This window comes from Aotus nancymaae, unplaced genomic scaffold (genome assembly GCF_030222135.1).
Source record: "Aotus nancymaae isolate 86718 unplaced genomic scaffold, 86718_ANA_hifiasm-v0.15.2.pri h1tg000040l, whole genome shotgun sequence".
In the NCBI taxonomy this organism is placed as follows: Eukaryota; Metazoa; Chordata; class Mammalia; order Primates; family Aotidae; genus Aotus; species Aotus nancymaae.
The window spans coordinates 84,482,077-84,499,905 of NW_026988454.1; the positions used below are offsets into that span (position 1 = coordinate 84,482,077).

General features: G+C 39.2%; 1 long non-coding RNA gene across 1 annotated transcript in view; it reads left to right on the forward strand.

The window, feature by feature from the left end:
• Window positions 1-3,162: 3,162 nt before the first annotated feature.
• The window catches only part of LOC135268306 (uncharacterized), a 245,388-nt gene continuing 230,721 nt past the window's right edge, over window positions 3,163-17,829 (forward strand). Inside the window, exon 1 of the long non-coding RNA XR_010336563.1 lies at window positions 3,163-3,235. This is a non-coding gene — a long non-coding RNA (uncharacterized LOC135268306). The remainder of the gene's footprint in view (window positions 3,236-17,829) is intronic.

Consider the following 17,829-nt stretch of genomic DNA (forward strand, 5'->3'; position numbering starts at 1 on the left):
GCAAATGGCGTGATCTTGGCTCACTGCAACCTTTACCTCTTTGGTTCAAGTGATTCTTCTGCCTCAGCCTTCCAAGTAGCAGGAATTACAGGCACGTGCCACCACGCCCAGCTAAATTTTGTATTTATTTATTGATGTATTTGTTTTTAGTAGAGATGGGATTTTGCCATGTTGGCCAGGCTGGTCTCGAACTCCTGACCTCAGGTGATCCACTCACCTTGGCCTCCCAAAGTGCTGGGATTACAGGCGTTAGCCACCGCACTTGGTCAACTGGAGCAATTCTTAACCTCAGCTCAGCAACTGTCTGCTTATTGCCATTTTTCAACCAATTTACATCCATCTTTTTCAGTCAACTCTACTAGTATCTATAGCCTGACAATATAAAATCAAAACTATACATATAATTAAATTATATAAATATACTATCTACTTCATGATATTTTTATAATAAATACCTATATAATTGACCAATATATAATTTAATGTATATGTGTGAATTGTGGAATAAAAAGGGAAGTAAAATATATGATTCTTTATCTGGATGATTAATTTCCCATAGAGCTTATGAAAATTTATTTTAAAATATAAAAAATTCCTCTTTACACCTGAAAGTAACATAGCTATTACTGGTATAATGACAGTGATAATAATAATAGCTAGCATATATTGCATACTTACTATATGCCAGGTGCTATTCCAAATACTTTAAATATACTAGTTTACTTAATCCACACAACTTTATGAAGTAAGTACTGTTATTATTTCTATTTCCTAGATGAGGAAACTGAGGCTGACAGTGCTTAAATCAGTTTCCATGGTAATGTAGAAAGAGAACAGCTTGTGTTTAAATGTAGTCTGGCTGGCAGGAGGACGAAGCCCTAAAGTCCCATATGCTACTGCATGTTCAGTATCTGTGGTTTAGCAATAGGACTTAATAGATAGTAATGTTGCCAGAGTGGCGTGATGCTCCCTCATATCAGTTCATCATGAATACTTCATGCATAGATGCATCTTGTGTATCACCACACAGAAAACTGGAAAAATACAAATATTTTACACTGTTTTTGATCTTTCAACCATAGTCATTTAGGAATTTTACCATTTCCTTCTTTGGCCTGTGGGCCATTGTTATTTCTCATACTTATAATTCGAATTCCCACCAGAATAGAATTAGGTGGTTTTCCTTTTCCCTGATAGAGAGCCAGACAGCTGACGGGAAATGCTAGAAGGAAGCCTAAGAATTTGAAGAAATAATTTCCAAAGTTACCTGCCACTGCTTTCATGTACTTTACTTTTTCCCTCTTAACAACTTTTTTCCTTTCTATTTCCTCCCTCTTTCTCTCAACTTAAGAGGAATGATGGGAGATCCCTCTTCTTTTTATTTCTTTAATCTTCCTCAGACTCATCTCCATAGATTATTTGGAATATCTTTTTAAAAATATTATTCTGGAGGAAACAATCACTGTATGGTGTAAATATTGTGGCAATATTTCTTTTCTTTCAAACTTTGGATGAGTTTGGGAGTCAGCAAATGAGCCATATAATGTGTGTAGCTTTAGCTGTGCCAAGGGCAGTGGACTGGAGCTGGTCACTATGAGGAGGCCGAGGACTACAGCTTCTCTTACAGGCACCACCGACCGTGGAGAAGACAGTGCAGGTGGTGCTAGACAGGACGAGGATGCTTCTACCATGTGAGCACTCGCCTCCCACAGGGCTCAGTCGATGCGGCAAGCTATGCTCCTTATTCACAGCGCTGAAAGAATTAGTCTGACCTTTTTTCTCCTTTATTTATCTGCTGTTGAGTCTCCTCTGTCTGATATTTCTATTTGCACAGCAGTGTCATCTACCTCTGTATCCTAACCCATCTTCCCATCGGCTAATTCCTCTGCAAGCTGGCACACTGTCGTGAAGGGGGAAGTAGTTTGACATTCTTTGATAATACATCGCTCGTAAGTGACAGGCCAATGAAGAACAGCTATAGCAGGCTGGTGACTCCTTGAGTTACAGCTGTGCAAATGTGAATTCCACGCTTGGGCAGAAGCCACCTGGGTAGCTTGAGGGCCCTCTGAATTCAGATTTAAAGAAATGGACTCAGATGTGAATGCTTTTGGGGATATTGGACTGTATGCCAGAGGGTTTCTAAGTTATTAAGTATTATTTCTGATGTTGTCAAAACATCATATGTTAACTTTTCAAGTGAATGGGGTTTATTTCCAGAGTGGTACACAAAGAGCAATGTTTTCTGCCACTTTTGCCTGAGGCTACTTTAGTTGTTTATTCATAAATTTTATAGAGTCTTAGCCATAGGTTATACAACTTCTGGTAGAGCTGTAAATCCACCCTTTATGTGTATGTGTGCTTATGTGTGTAATGAATCCTTCAGAAGCCAGTATGGGTTTTCAGTGCCCTGGGCCTAGACCACAGATTCTGAGTGCACTGATTTCAAAGTGGTGTGCAAGGAGTCATGGCTGTGGAATGATCTCATTTATGATGTGGATGGGAAATGGAAATTCCAGTTCTGTTTTTACTTCAGAATATTTATGCTTTTTTTTTTTGGTTTCCATTTAAATGCTGAAATATTTAAATGCAAAACACAAGCAGATTTTTTCCCCAATGTACCTTATTTCATGCTTAACCATTTTATTACTAAATTAACTTTACTCAGTAATAAGATATTCCTGGGTAAAGATGCTGCATAATGAACTTGGATCAGATTTTATTACCTGATGATCCTTTTACCTTGGCCAGGTCAGTAGCTTGAAATCTAGTCTTAATAAAATTTTGCTTATTTGACTTATTTATAATTGGTTGTTAAAAATAACTTTTAAGTGGTGGATTTCGATTCTTGCCAGTGAAATCTTATACTAATGTTATTTATTTTTTCCTGAAAAATTCTGAATGTGTTTAAAGAGCTATATTTAGGAAGGGCTTCATGCAACATCTAAGTAGTTGTGCAGCAGCTGGGTAACTGCACATAAGGAACTTGACTCAAAGCTCAGAACACTAATTGAGAAAGAGCCTGGTGTTCCAAAGTCAAGGGGAAAGCAATGTGGGAGGTAATTATCCAATTTAGGATATTGCTTGTTTAAAAGAGTTACTGTGTTAATAAAAATATAATGAGGTCTAGTTCCCTGGGGCTGCTTTTTATTTTGGCATGTTTCCCCAGGAGATATCTCCAGGTGCAAGATGGCTTGGTGAGACCCTGTCCTACTCTTGGCTCTGACTCAGTTAGAAAGTGGGCATCTACTTCCTGAGAAACACTAAACCCAATAGTGACATGACACTGGGCAAGTAAATAACATACATGAATGGCAAGATGATCCTCTCGCTATTCTTGGCATTGGTGAGGTACTTACGTCAAATTCTGGCTTAATCATTTTATTTTAATTTTGAGAGAGATTAATGATAGAGAAGAGTAAGAGGATGAAAATAAAGATTCCAAAAAGAATTTAGGGAGGAGGGTTAAAGAACACAGTCATTGGTTTGGAGAAGATCATGTACACTTATAACATGTGACTTAAAGTGAAAATGTACTATGAATCTTAGGGGAATACCTCTAAAACAGGACAGTTAGAAATTAACCTGGAAAATAATCTAGGCTTCCTGTTTTACTGCAAACTTGAATGAATAAGATAACTTTGGAAGTAAATGGCATTTTTGGTATAGGAAATAATGGATAAGGAAATTGTTTTTTGTCTATTTCAAAAATTCCCTTCTCTTCTAGCGTGATTTGCACATCAAGTAGAAGGGCTTTTGCCCACTGGTCTGTTCTGGTTTTCAGTAACATAACATTAAGATTCTTTGTTTTGGGTTTCTTCTACGTGTTAATTCCTTCTGGTTCCCACGACAGTCCTTGGCTCCCCACAACCCCTAACCTTCTACCAACTGGTCCCACCACCCCTTTACTACCCTGCATCCCCTTGTTGGCTTCTTTCCCTTCCCTATCATCCCTGATTCCGAGGCCAATTGTCATGTTGTTGCCTTATGTACACACTGGGCTACCTTTTGCTTCTCTCATTTTGTAGAAGTCTCTTAGAAAGCCTAGATCCCTGGTTAAGTCTAAGAGTCAGCCTTCTCTGTGCCTGATTCTGTGTAGCTGGGCTTGGCTGGAGAAAACACTCAACTCAACCACTTTAAATTCATCACCTCAAACATTAAACAGGCCTTGATAGCCGCTGGACAGCTATTCTGTACTTTCCTAGCTATTTGCTCTCTCATGGTCATGGACCTGTATTTCACAACTTCTTTCTTTTCTCCAAACTCCGACACCACCTCTTCCATCTTTTTTTTTTTTAATTGCATTTTAGGTTTTGGGGTACATGTGAAAAACATGCAAGGTTGTTGCATAGGTGCATACGTGGCAGTGTGATTTGCTGCCTTCCTCCCCTTCACGTATATGTGGCATTTCTCCCCATGCTATCCCTCCCCAACTCCCCACCCCGCCTCTGTCCCCCCCCCACAACAGACCCCAGTGTATAGTGCTCCCCTCCCTGTGTCCATGTGTTCTCATTGTTCAACACCCACCTATGAGTGAGAACATGTGGTGTTTGATTTTCTGTTCTTGTGTCAGTTTGCTGAGAATGATGGTTTCCAGGTTCATCCATGTCCCTACAAAGGACGCAAACTCATCGTTTTTGATGGCTGCATAATATTCCATGGTGTATATGTGCCACATTTTTCCTGTCCAGTCTATCATCGATGGGCATTTGGGTTGGTTCCAGGTCTTTGCTATTGTAAACTGTGCTGCAATGAACATTCGTGTGCATGTGTCCTTATAGTAGAACGATTTATAATCCTTTGGATATATACCCAGTAATGGGATTGCTGGGTCAAATGGAATTTCTATTTCTAGGTCCTTGAGGAATCGCCACACTGTCTTCCACAATGGTTGAACTAATTTACACTCCCACCAACAGTGTAAAAGTGTTCCTATTTCTCCACATCCTCTCCAGCATCTGTTGTCTCCAGATTTTTTAATGATTGCCATTCTAACTGGCATGAGATGGTATCTCAACGTAGTTTTGATTTGCATTTCCCTAATGACCAGTGATGATGAGCATTTTTTCATATGTTTGTTGGCCTCATGTATGTCTTCTTTTGTAAAGTACCTGTTCATATCCTTCGCCCACTTTTGAATGGGCTTGTTTGTTTTTTTCTTGTAAATCTTTTTTAGCTCGTTGTAAATTCTGGATATCAGCCCTTTGTCAGACGGGTAGGCTGCAAAAATCTTTTCCCATTGTGTTGGTTGCCGATTCACTCTATTGACTGTTTCTTTCGCCGTGCAGAAGCTGTGGAGTTTGATCAGGTCCCATTTGTCTATTTTGGCTTTTGTTGCCAATGCTTTTGGTGTTTTGGTCATAAAGTCCTTGCCTACGCCTATGTCCTGAATGGTTTTGCCTAGGTTTTCTTCTAGAGTTTTTATGGTGTTAGGTCTTATGTTTAAGTCTTTAATCCATCTGGAGTCAATTTTAGTGTAAGGTGTCAGGAAGGGGTCAAGTTTCTGCTTTCTGTATATGGCTAGCCAGTTTTCCCAACACCACTTACTGAACAGGGATTCCTTTCCCCATTGCTTGTTTTTGTCAGGTTTGTCAAAGATCGGGTGGTTGTAGATATGTTGTGTCACCTCCGACGCCTCTGTTCTGTTCCATTGGTCTATATCTCTGTTTTGGTACCAGTACCATGCTGTTTTGATTACTGTAGCCTTGTAGTATAATTTGATGTCCGGTAGTGTGATGCCTCCTGCTTTGTTCTTTTTGCTTAGAATTGACTTGGCTATGCAGGCTCTCTTTTGGTTCCATATGAAGTTTAAGGTGGTTTTTTCCAGTTCTGTGAAGAAGGTCATTGGTAGCTTGATGGGGATAGTGCTGAATCTGTAAATTACTTTGGGCAGTATGGCCATTTTCACGATATTGATTCTTCCTAACCATGAACATGGAATGTTTCTCCATCTGTTTGTGTCCTCTCTTATTTCGTTGAGCAGTGGTTTGTAGTTCTCCTTGAAGAGGTCCTTTACGTTCCTTGTTAGTTGTATTCCTAGGTTTTTTATTCTCTTTGTAACAATTGTGAATGGCAGTTCGTTCTTGATTTGGCTCTCTTTAAGTCTGTTATTGGTGTATAGGAATGCTTGTGATTTTTGCACATTGATTTTGTATCCTGAGACTTTGCTGAAGTTGCTTATCAGTTTCAGGAGATTTTGGGCTGAGATGATGGGGTCTTCTAGATATACAATCATGTCGTCTGCAAATAGAGACAATTTGACTTCCTCCTTTCCTAATTGAATACCCTTTATTTCTTTTTCTTGCCTGATTGCTCTGGCTAGAACTTCCAGTACTATATTGAATAGGAGTGGTGAGAGAGGGCATCCTTGTCTAGTGCCAGATTTCAAAGGGAATGCTTCCAGTTTTTGCCCGTTCAGTATGATATTGGCTGTTGGTTTGTCGTAAATAGCTTTTATTATTTTGAGATACGTTCCGTCGATACCTAGTTTATTGAGAGTTTTTAGCATAAAGGGCTGTTGAATTTTGTCGAAGGCCTTCTCTGCATCGATTGAGATAATCATGTGGTTTTTGTCTTTGGTTCTGTTTATGTGGTGAATTACATTTATAGACTTGCGTATATTGAACCAGCCTTGCATCCCCGGGATGAATCCTACTTGATCATGGTGGATAAGCTCACCTCTTCCTTCTTGACTCTCAGCTGAGGACTCCAATTCCTGCTTCATGAGTTTGTTGAGGTGAATAGAAGTTGCACAGATTACTACCGCCCTCCCATCTGCTTGCCAGCATCCACCTCGTCTGCCTTTGGTTCACACTGTAGGAACTATGTGTCAGTCCCTTTACCCTTGCATAGACCTCATCTCATCTTGTCTCCTCAAGGACGTAGCTCCAGCAATTCTCCTCCCTTTCTTCTATGTTGCCATGTTTTCCTGCTCTTCTCAGTTGCCACCATCAGCATGTACGTATACACTGTCACCTTCAATTTCAGAAAGCTTTCTTTCAAACCTCCTTCCCCTGCCGGCTCCATCTCATTTCATTGTTCTTCTTGTGTTAAAACAACCCCTAAAAATATTTCTATGCTCACTATCTCCAAATCCTCTTTCCTTATTCCCTCTAAAGTCCACTTCAGTCCGGCTTATGATCCTAATGCTTCACCAGGATGGTGCTTGTCAAAGCCACCAGTGACCTACTTGTTGGTGAATCTACTGAATAATTCTCAGTCCTTGTCTTACTTATCCTGCCCGTGAATCTAATAAAGTAGAAGCACCCCCTCCTTGACAGTCTTTCCTCGCTTACTTCGAGGATACTACATTTTCTTGGGTTTCTTCCTTTCTCATCAGTTACTCCTTTTTGGTCACCTTTGCTGCTTGTTCTGCTCTCCATTCCTCCATTTCTCTCTATTCCTAAAGTACTGTGGGTTCTTTTCTTACATCTCTTTTCTTCTTTATCTATAGTTATTTTCTTGTTGACCTCACCCAGTTCCATGATTTGAATGTCATCTGTGTGCTGATGTGCTCTAACGAACATCTCCAGGCCATACCCTCTCCTGGCCTTCAGATTTTTATATGCAACTGCATACCTGACATAGCTAGTTAGATATTTAATAGAACGCTAAAATTTAATATGCCCCAAATAGAGATTCCCTGATCTTTCCTCCCATATCTGTTTTACCTTCAACCTTTGCTATCTTGGTCAATGGCAACTGCATTTTTCCATTTGCTTACATCCAAACCCTTGGAGTCACCCTTGACTATTTCTTTCCCCTCATACCCTATGTCCAGTCTATCAAGAAATTTTGTTCTCTCTACCTTGAAAATATATCCATAATCTAACCACTCCTTGTCCCTAACACTGCAGTACTGGCCTGTGCTGTCATTTCCAATTAGTCTCCTGATTCCTACATTTGAGTTTCAACGTAGTCTCTTTTAAAACTGTAAGTTAGATGATATAATTTCTCTTTTCTGACCCTATAAAGGCTCCCATTTTTCCCAGTTAAAAAACAAAGTCCTTATAATGTCCTAGGGAGCCCACATTAATTTCCTAGAGTTGATAGAAGTTATCACAAACTGGATAACTTGTAACAACGGAAATATTCTTTTACAGTGCTGGAGGCTGGAAGCACAGTGCCAAGGTGTGGGCATGCTCCCTCTGAAAGTTACAGGGGAGAATCCTTCCTTGCCTCTTTCAGCTTCTTTTGACTTCAGGTGTTCCTTGGCTTGTGGCAGTGAAACTGATCTCTGCCTCCCACTTCACAGGGCCTTCTCTTTTCTCTTTCAAGACACTTGTTATTGTATTTAAGCCCCTGGATAATCCAAGATGATCTCGTTTTGAGATTATTAAATTATTTGCATTTGTAAAGACTTTTCCAAATAATGTCACATTTACAGGTTCCAGGAGTTAGGATGTGGACATATCTTTTGGGGGCCCCACCTTTATCCCACTCTAGATCCCCACCTTCTATGAGCCAATGTTACCTCTTGGACCACTCCTCCCGTTGATTGCCTTACACTGGTTTCATTGATTATCTCAAACATGCCACGTGCTCATAGATGAGAACCTTTACACTGGCTGTTCCAGAGGGAACAGCCTGAGACACTCTTCCTCTAGATATTGATAGGGCTCACTCCCTCATTCATCTTTCTCATGAGGTCTCCCCTGGCTATTCTCTTTAAAACTGTAATGCTCACCTTCCTTCTTACCTTGCTCTTATTTTTAATTTTGTCTCCCATTTTAGTTGAATAGGACAATCCTTCTGCTTCCTGTGGTGTTGCCTGGGGTGCTAGGGTGGCCTGAGGGTCCAGATGGTCTCAGACATATGGCTGGCAGTTGATTCTGGCTGCCATATGGGAGCTAAGTTGGAGCTGTTGGCTAAGGGCCCTGGTTCTTCTCTAGGTGGGCTTCTCCATGTAGCTGTTTGGGCTTCTTCACTGATTGGTGGCTGAGTTCCAGGGAAGAATATTCTAAGAGGAAGGAAGTAGAAGCTGCCAGTCTTCTTAAGGTCTGGACTTGGAAATACACAGAATATTACTTTTGCTGTATTGTTTTGGTCAAAGTAGTTGCAAGACCAGCCTAAATTCAAGGGGAGAAAAAATAAACTCCACCTTTCAGCTAAGGGAATGGCATCTTGTACAGGAAAGACAGAAACTGATGTAATAATCTTTAGAGCTATCTACCAAAAGGACCTTCCTGGGTCCCTGATATTAGGCCATAGTGTGTCTGCTCACAAAATGGATACTTTATCTTTGTGTTTATTCTTTCTATCCTGCCACCATGTTGTTGAGAGACTGCCTTGATTTAAAAAGCAAATAAATAAGCAATATTTTTTAGATTTTAAAATTTGAAACATATAGATAAATCAGTTTATTAGCCATCCTCACTGCTCCAGGCATGAAACTTATGAAAATTATTCTGTGTGCAGTGGAGGGAGAAAAATCAATTTTTATTCTTTTTTTTTTTTTTTTAAATAGAGCTTAGCTCTGTCACCCAGACTGGAGTGCAGTGGTACCATCTCAGCTCACTGCAACCTCCACCTCCCAGGTTCAAGCAGGTCTACCACAGGCTTCCAAGTTGCTGAGATTACAGCCCGAGATTACAGGCGCCTGTTACCATGTTCAGCTAATTTTTGTATTTTCAGTAGAGACCAAACCATGTTGGCCAGACTGGTCTCAAACTCCTGATCTCAAGTGATCCACCCAGCTTGGCCTTCCAAAGTGCTGGGATTACAGGCATGAGACACCATGCCTGGCCTGAGAAATCAATTGTTAAGCCTTAACAATTGGTTCAAGTTTTATATAGTTGCCTTAGTTACACATTCAAAGAAATTACTCGTTGACATTATTACTGCTACTTGACAGATCCTGATCTATAATCATATAGAAGAGGCAATCTTTATTATAAATAATATTTTAAAGGTCTCAAACCATTCTAATGATAGTGGATTTTAGAAAATCTCAATATTGTTAGGTAGGATTTTTCTGCTCTTAGCTAGTAAAAACCAGTGATTAAATAAGAGGATATCTAATGGAAGCTAAAGTTTATTGCTTTTTGAAGGGGGTTATGCCACCTCCATTGTGAAATTACATTTTCTTAAATTGAACTTAGGGGATGAACCTCTTTTGCTTATATCTACTTTTCTAACTGTTTTAGTCTACTCAGACTGCCAAACAAAATATTATAGACTGTGTGATTTAAACAAGAACAATTTATTTCTTATAGTTCCAGAAGCTAGATTTCTAAGATCAGAGTGCCAGCGTGGTTGGGTTCTGATGAGGGCCTGTTTCCTCACTTGCAGACAGCTGCCTTCTCTCTGTGTCCCCCCATGGCAGAGAAGGGAAGAAGGAGAGAGAGAGACAGAAAGAGAAAGAGAGAGAGTGGACGAGAGACAGCAAGTGCTTGCTTTCTGTTATCTCTTTTCTAAAGGACACCAATCTCATGAGAACTGACTTGCATGACTTCATCTAAACCTAGACCTCCCAAAGGCCCCATCTCCAAATATAATCTCACTGGGGCTTAGGGCTTCAACATGTGAATGTGAGACCATAGCATTGACTTACTTTTTCATCTCTCTATGTAGACGACTGGTAGCAGATGAGAATAAAACAGATGAATCAAGCAAAGAATACATTTTTAATGTAAGTTCCGTAAAATTCATATGCCAGTCATAAAATTTTATTTATTACAAATGTTTTGGTAAACTTATTCAGCCAGAGATATGTAAGACTGGTATAGTAGAAAGACTAATGGCTTTTCAAAGATGTCCACATCCTAACTTCTAGAATTTGTGAACATGTTTTCTTACAGAGCACAAGGCACTTGGCAGACGTGATTAAGGCTACAGAAATTGAGTGGGGAAATTATATAGGTGGGTTCAATCTAATCATACAAGCCCTTAAAAATGGAGGAGATTGAGAAGGTCAGAGAGATGCAACATTAGAAGGGCTCAATCTGCCAGTGTTGGTTTTGAAGATGCAGGAAAGGGGGACCTCTCGAAGCTGGGAATAGCCCTCAGCTGACAGTCAGAAAAGAAACAACTACTCTTGCCTATAATCTATAACCAAAAGAAACTGAATTCTGCCAACGGCCTTAATGAGTAGGAAATGGGTTTTCCTGTAGAACCTCCAGAAAGGCACACAGCCTGCTGATACCATGATTTCAGTTCAGTAAGACCCATACTGGACTTCTGGTCCACAGAATGCTAAGAAAATACATTTGTGTTGTTTTAAGCCACTAAATTTGCTATATTTTTTATGGCAAACAAACAAGCAAAAACCACACACACCCACACACACACACACACACACAAGAAAACCTAACACTGTTGGTTATGAATTAAAGACCTCAGTTTCCAAATTCTAAGTCACCCAAACCTGGCAGATTCTTCTAATCAACGAGAATAGATGACACTTATTTTAGCAACTGTTCTAGGAACATCAGAGACATTTTTGCAATCACTGTAGTCCTATGTTCTTTGAAAGCAATTACATATTATCCCTCATTTAAGATGGTTCAACCTAGGATTTTTCAGCTCTATGATGGTGCAAAAGTGAGATCTATTCAGTAGAAACTGTCCTTTGAGTACATATTCAACTCTTCTGTTTTTCACTTTCCACTATAGTATTTAATAAGTTATGTGAAATATGATATTTCATTATAAAATTGGCTTTGTGTTAGATGATTTTGCCCAACTGTATAGGGTGGGCAAATGTATCTAAGTGTTCTGAGCACGTTGAAGTAGGCTAGGCTGAAGTACGATGTTTGGTAGGTTATGTGTAATAAATCCATCATTTAGACTTACAATATTTTCAGTTTATGCTGGGTTTATTAGGAGATAATCCCATCATAAATCGAGGCACATCCTTGTATCACTTTGAACTATGACTTTTGATGTATTTCTGTCTGAGCTGGGAAACACTGTCAGATTAGTAGCTGGGTTGGGAGAATAGATAGGTCATGCTCAACAACAGGGAGTAGAAGTTAGTGGGGGCATTCTGGAAAACTCAGAAGTTGTAGAGTCTCAGTTTCTTAGTTCTTTTATTAAAATATTACTTATTAAAGAAAACTGTGCTTGATTTTATAGCACAGCTCTGAATCCACAGTTTAGGTGAACTCACATCCATCATGTATCCCCCTCCTCTTTTTTTTTTTAACGTCCTAACTTTCAAGATGAAGACATCGAATGCAAGTCAAAGTCAAAGGCTACCCTGGTCGTATAGTGTTGTTTTATTTTTATTTTTTGAGATGGAGTTTCACTCTTGTTGCCCACATTGGAGTACAATGGTATGATCTTGGTTCACGGCAACCTCCGCCTCCTGGGTTCAAGTGATTCTCTTGCCTCAGCCTCCCAAGTAGCTGGGATTACAGGCATGTGCCACCCCGCCCGGCTAATTTTGTATTTATAGTAGAAATGGGGCTTCTGCATGTTGGTTGGACAGGTCTCGAACTACCAACCTCAGGTGATCCACCTGGCTTGGCCTCCCAAAGTGCTGGGATTACAGGTGTGAGCCACCGTGCCCTATGGTGTTATTTTAATTACCTGGGTGCAAAGATAAGCCACCTTAAGTGATTTAACATACTGAGGAGCTTTTGGTAGGTTTTGTCAGATTAAAAACAGAAAACTTGGCATCAAACATAAAAATAGTCAAACAAGAAAAAACCTTATCAATTAATATTTTAGGTTGCTTCACAAAGAAGCACTTTGACTTTTGTTAAATGGATGAGGAATAAAACTAGACTCAAGAGAGTTTGCACATAGGCAAATTATTAGAAACACAGAAAAAATTAAATGATTTACTAAGCAGTCATGTTACTAGTAGGCTATGCTAAACTATGATATTTGATAGTTTAGACATAATAAATGTATTTTCAACTTAAAATATTTAGGCTTACAATATTTCAAATTACAATATTAATATCGTGAATTCTCCATTAAAAAAGTTCGAATCTGGGCAATGCAAGTTATTTAGTTTGTGATCCTGGATACATTGAGCCTTGAACTTCATTTTCCTTATCCATAAAATGAGAATAATAACAATGATACTTTATTTATCGACTATGGCTCAGGGGAGAGATGCGGTGTGTGGAAATAGTATTTTAGAAAACATAAAGTATTGGGTATACCAAAACATTATCATTAACACGAAAGACTTATTTTATTACTTGTTAATTTACTTAAAGAAATTATTGCACCTCTTCAAGAAAATGTATTATTTGTAAATGTTTGGTAATTGTTGCTTTTATTTTGTGATAGAAGGAAGTGTTTCAATTAGGCAAGTGTGGTGGTGTACACCTGCAGTCCCAGCTACTTGGGAGGCTGAGGTGGGAGGATCACTTGAGCCTAGGAGGCGGAGGTTGCAGTGAGCTGAGACTGTGCCACTGCACTTGAGCCTGGGTGACGGAGTGAGATCTCATCTGGAAAAAAATAAAAAGGAAGAAGGGTTTGAAAGAATATATTTTCTCAATTACAAAGAGGTCAGGTAAAGAAATACCAATTTTATCTATTAAAATGTGTAGTGTTCTCTGAGGACTGAAAGTGTTTTTATGAAAATGCAAGTTAGTTATATCGAACTTGCTTATTTGTTAGTAACTCTGTTGAAGAATAGTATAAATATAGAAAGCACTCTAATTACAAGTGTGCTACTTGATGGTTTCACCTATAAAATGATCACTCCCAGTAAGCAACACCCACATCAAAAGCCAGGATATCATCAGCACTCAGAAGCCCTCTCCTTTGCCTGCCTCCTCATTCCCAAGGGTAACTCCTTCTAACAGATTACACTGGTTTTGCTAATTTTATACTTTATATTACTGGAATCATAGTATATATTTTGCATTTGGCTTGTTTCACTTAACTTGTGAGAGTCATCCATATTTTTATATATAGTTATAGGGTGATTATTCTCATTGCTATAGGGTATTTTGTTGTGTGAATATATCATTTTGCTTATTCATTCCATTGTTGGTAGGCATTTGGGTAGTTTCCAATTTGCAGCTATTGTCAAAATTTTATGAACATTCTAGTACTGTCTCTGGTTAACACATGCACAGGTGTTGATCATAAGATACACATATGTTCAGCTTAGTAAATACTGCCAGTTTTCCACCCAAATAACATTTCTACCGACGGTGTGAGTTCCTCTGACTCCACCTTTTCACAACACTTGCTGTTTCCCTTGTATGCTTTTTAGTCATTTTTGTTTGTCTCATCAGGTCTCATTGTAGTTTTATTTTGTATTTTCCTGATGATCACTGAGATTAAGGACTTCCACAATCATTAATTACCCCTTTGGATATTATGTTTTGTGCAAGATCTGTTTCGGTTTTTACCCATTCTTCTGTTGGAACGTCCTTTTCCTTAAAGATGTGTAAAAATACTTCATGAAATTCTAGACCGGGCACGGTGGCTTACGCCTGTAATCCCAGCACTTTGGGAGGCCAAGGTGGGCAGATCATTTGAGGCCAGGAGTTTGAGACCAGTCTGGCCAACATGATGAAACCCAGCTCTACTGATAATACAAAAAATAGCCGGGTATTGTGGCGCATGCCTGTAATCCCAGCTACTTGGGAGGCTGAGGCAGGAGAATTGCTTGAACTGGGGAGGTGGAGGTTGCAGTGGGTGAAGATTGAGCCACTGCACTCCAGTCTGGGTGACAGAGCAAGACTCTGTCTCAAGAAAAAAAATTCTAATTCTTCTACTTGCAGTTTTTCTGTTCCCCCTAGTATTATGCTTTTTGATGAACACAAATTCTTATTCTAATGTATTAACATTTATTAATTTATTTTAGTGTTTTTTTCCTGATTAATAACTCTTGCTCTACTTTGTAGTCATGAAGATATTCTACCTACAGCGTTGAATAATTGGAAGTCAGTATCAACAGTAAAGCTATATAACAGAAAAAATATTCAATTTAGTTATTTAAATGCAATTAAAAAAATGACTTACTAAGCAGTGAACATGAACAGATGAATCTTTAGCTTTGTCATCAATCATTTCAAGCAGTCATGTCAGTTTTTTAGGGTGAAGTAACGGTCTTGGTTTTTTTTTTTTTTCCCCTTTTTTTTTCCTTTGAGACAGGGTCTTACTCTGTTGCTCAGGCTGGAATACAGTGGTGAGATATTGGCTTGCTGCAACCTCTGCCTCCCGAGTTCAAGCAATTCTCATGCCTCAGCCTCTCGAGTAGCTGGGACTACAGGTGCACGCCACCCTCTAGGCTAATTTTTGTATTTTTTTGGGTAGAGACAGGATTTCACCATGCTGGTCAGGCTGGTCTTGAAATTTGGACCTCAAGTGATCCACCTGTCTCGGCCTCCCAAAATTCTGGGATCACAGGCATGAGCCACTGCATTCGGCCTTTTTTCCCTTTCTTATATATCTGATTTTAGTAGTATCAGATTACCTGTAATAACAGGCTTTACACTTTCCTACATGCCATCAAAAAAGATACAGGATACAGCTTCTTACCTAATTCTGGAGGACACAACTTGCAAATTGGATAGTAAGGAATTTCAAGATTGGAATTAAGAGACAAATAGAAAATTTAGACTGTGGTTCATAACCTAAACTTTTAGCATGCATACAGACATACTGAGAAAACTGAGTAAGATAGGGAGGGGAACATCACACACCAGGGCCTGTGGTTGGGGGGCATCTAGGGGAGGGATAGCAGGGGGTGGGGGGATTGAGGAGGTATTGCATTAGGAGAAATACCTAATGTAGATGACGGGGGGGTGGATGCAGCAAGCCACCAAGGCATGTGTATACCTATGTAACAAACCTACATGTTCTGCACATGTACCCCAGAACTTCAAGTATAATAATAGTAATAATAAAGAAAACAAAGCCTTATTCATTTTTTTCATCTATTGACATTTTTGGTAAATATTGAAATTAGGGCAATTGCATTTTGGTAGGGTTTCCTTTTTTCTTTATGAATGTAAAATATTTTTGAATACCAGACTGAAAGATTCCCCATCAATCTCACATGGCCCAATAAAACTAGTGGTTTGCTAGCTTTAAATAGCTAGCTTCAAGTAGAATTTAGCATTAGTTAGAATTCAGGTTTGCTAGATGTAAACCAGTCAATGCAAACATGTTTTGAGGCATCTAAAGTTGACTCAGAATATTTTTGGCAGATAAAAAAAATACTTGATGCGTATTATCTCCCTATAAGGATGTGGGGAGAGTTGGTGGTGTGATGTACAGTTTCTCTGAGAAACCATTTATTTGTAATTTACATGAGAGCTCTCAGAAACTAAAATTTGCTTTTTGAGTTCAGGGATTTTTGAGGAGAATAGTTGGGTATAAATATCTGAGGATTCTTTATAGGAAGACCTTATTAAGATTTTTAAATGAAATAATTGAACTATGCTGGTTGACCAGCACAAAAATCCTTATTTACTCTGTTAGCTTCCCTGATTCCCGTGGGTTGAGGCTAGGTGGAACCAAGCATTTTGGGGATGAACTCAGCCTCTCCAGGCCTTGGTGTCCCCCGCCTGGGAGAGCCCACTGTTCCTCTGGATCATTGCTGTTGCCTTGTCCCATTTGCTGCCTGTTCTTATCTATAGATAGTGGCCCAGAGATCTGGGAGGTTCAGTTTGTGTTTGCCATGGAGGAGTTTATCTGAATCTGTTTTTGTAAAAGAGACATTTTATTTTCTGTAATTATTTGTTTGAAGAAGGCTAAAGTTGATTGACCCCCCACACAATCTGAGAAAGAAATAAGGAATCAGGGTAGACTCTGGGGGGGCGTCTAAATTTTCTTTATTTTCAGACTTGGCCTTTCTGGAAGAGTCCTGAATGAGAGTAGATCCTTAGGAGCTTCTTAACAGTGGCTTTTAGAGATCCAAATCTGAGTTGCACAAGTAGCCACCTCTGTAACCACTTCCTAACTTGGCATGTCTTCAAATATCTATAGAATTAAAGCAGATAATTTTTTTTTCTTCTTGTGATATGCAGATAGTGATACACATTAGAATTTGCAATTAAAAATTTTTGGATTGTTGAAGGACTTGAGCAGTGGATCACTGAAGGAGACCAACCATAATAGAATGTTCATTGGGGATGTTAAGAAGTAAAATAATGAAATTAAGTGCATTGATACTTTAATGAATATTTTTTAGAAATCAGTTTTTTATTGTTTCGTGGGGGATGAATTTTAAATGAATCCCTGAAGGGCTTCAACAAGCACTTTCTTTCACCTCACGAAGACCAGTGAAAGCCCAGAGTGTTTGGGGAGTGGGAGTGAGGCAAACACATATTTGTGGGGATCTTCCTACGTCTTCCCCTTGCCTCTTTGTAGGAAGCTAGCTCTCTTGGAATATGTACTATTCCTTGACGTCACTTGGGAGATCGTCATATTGATCTAATCTCAAACGTGACATTGAAGAAATATCACATAAATGTTCTGTCCATTTCTGACACCAATTCAAAAGCCATCTCTGGAGTGGCCATTGGTGGTGGAGGATTTAGGATCTAGTTGTTTAATACCTATAGCACTCCCCCTGTTTCCAAGAACCCCTAGACCACTGAGCTTGGCTCTGCCCTCTCATATGTGAACTCTTCTCCTCTGATTTAAGAACTCTCTTGTATGTTTTACTGATCGTAAGGAGTTTGAGTCAAGAAATAGCACAACAGTGGATGTATGGTGTCCACGTACACACACACTTTTAATGACTTTAATGATCGTCTATGAATTCATTAGCTTCTTAAAGGCTTATTTTACTCTTTATATTTCTCAAGCTATTTAGCCTCATGCTTTGCATATTGAAGATAATGAATATTGTGGAATGGATCATGCTTGTATAAATCATGTGGTAGCATTTACAAGTGGAGTTAAATG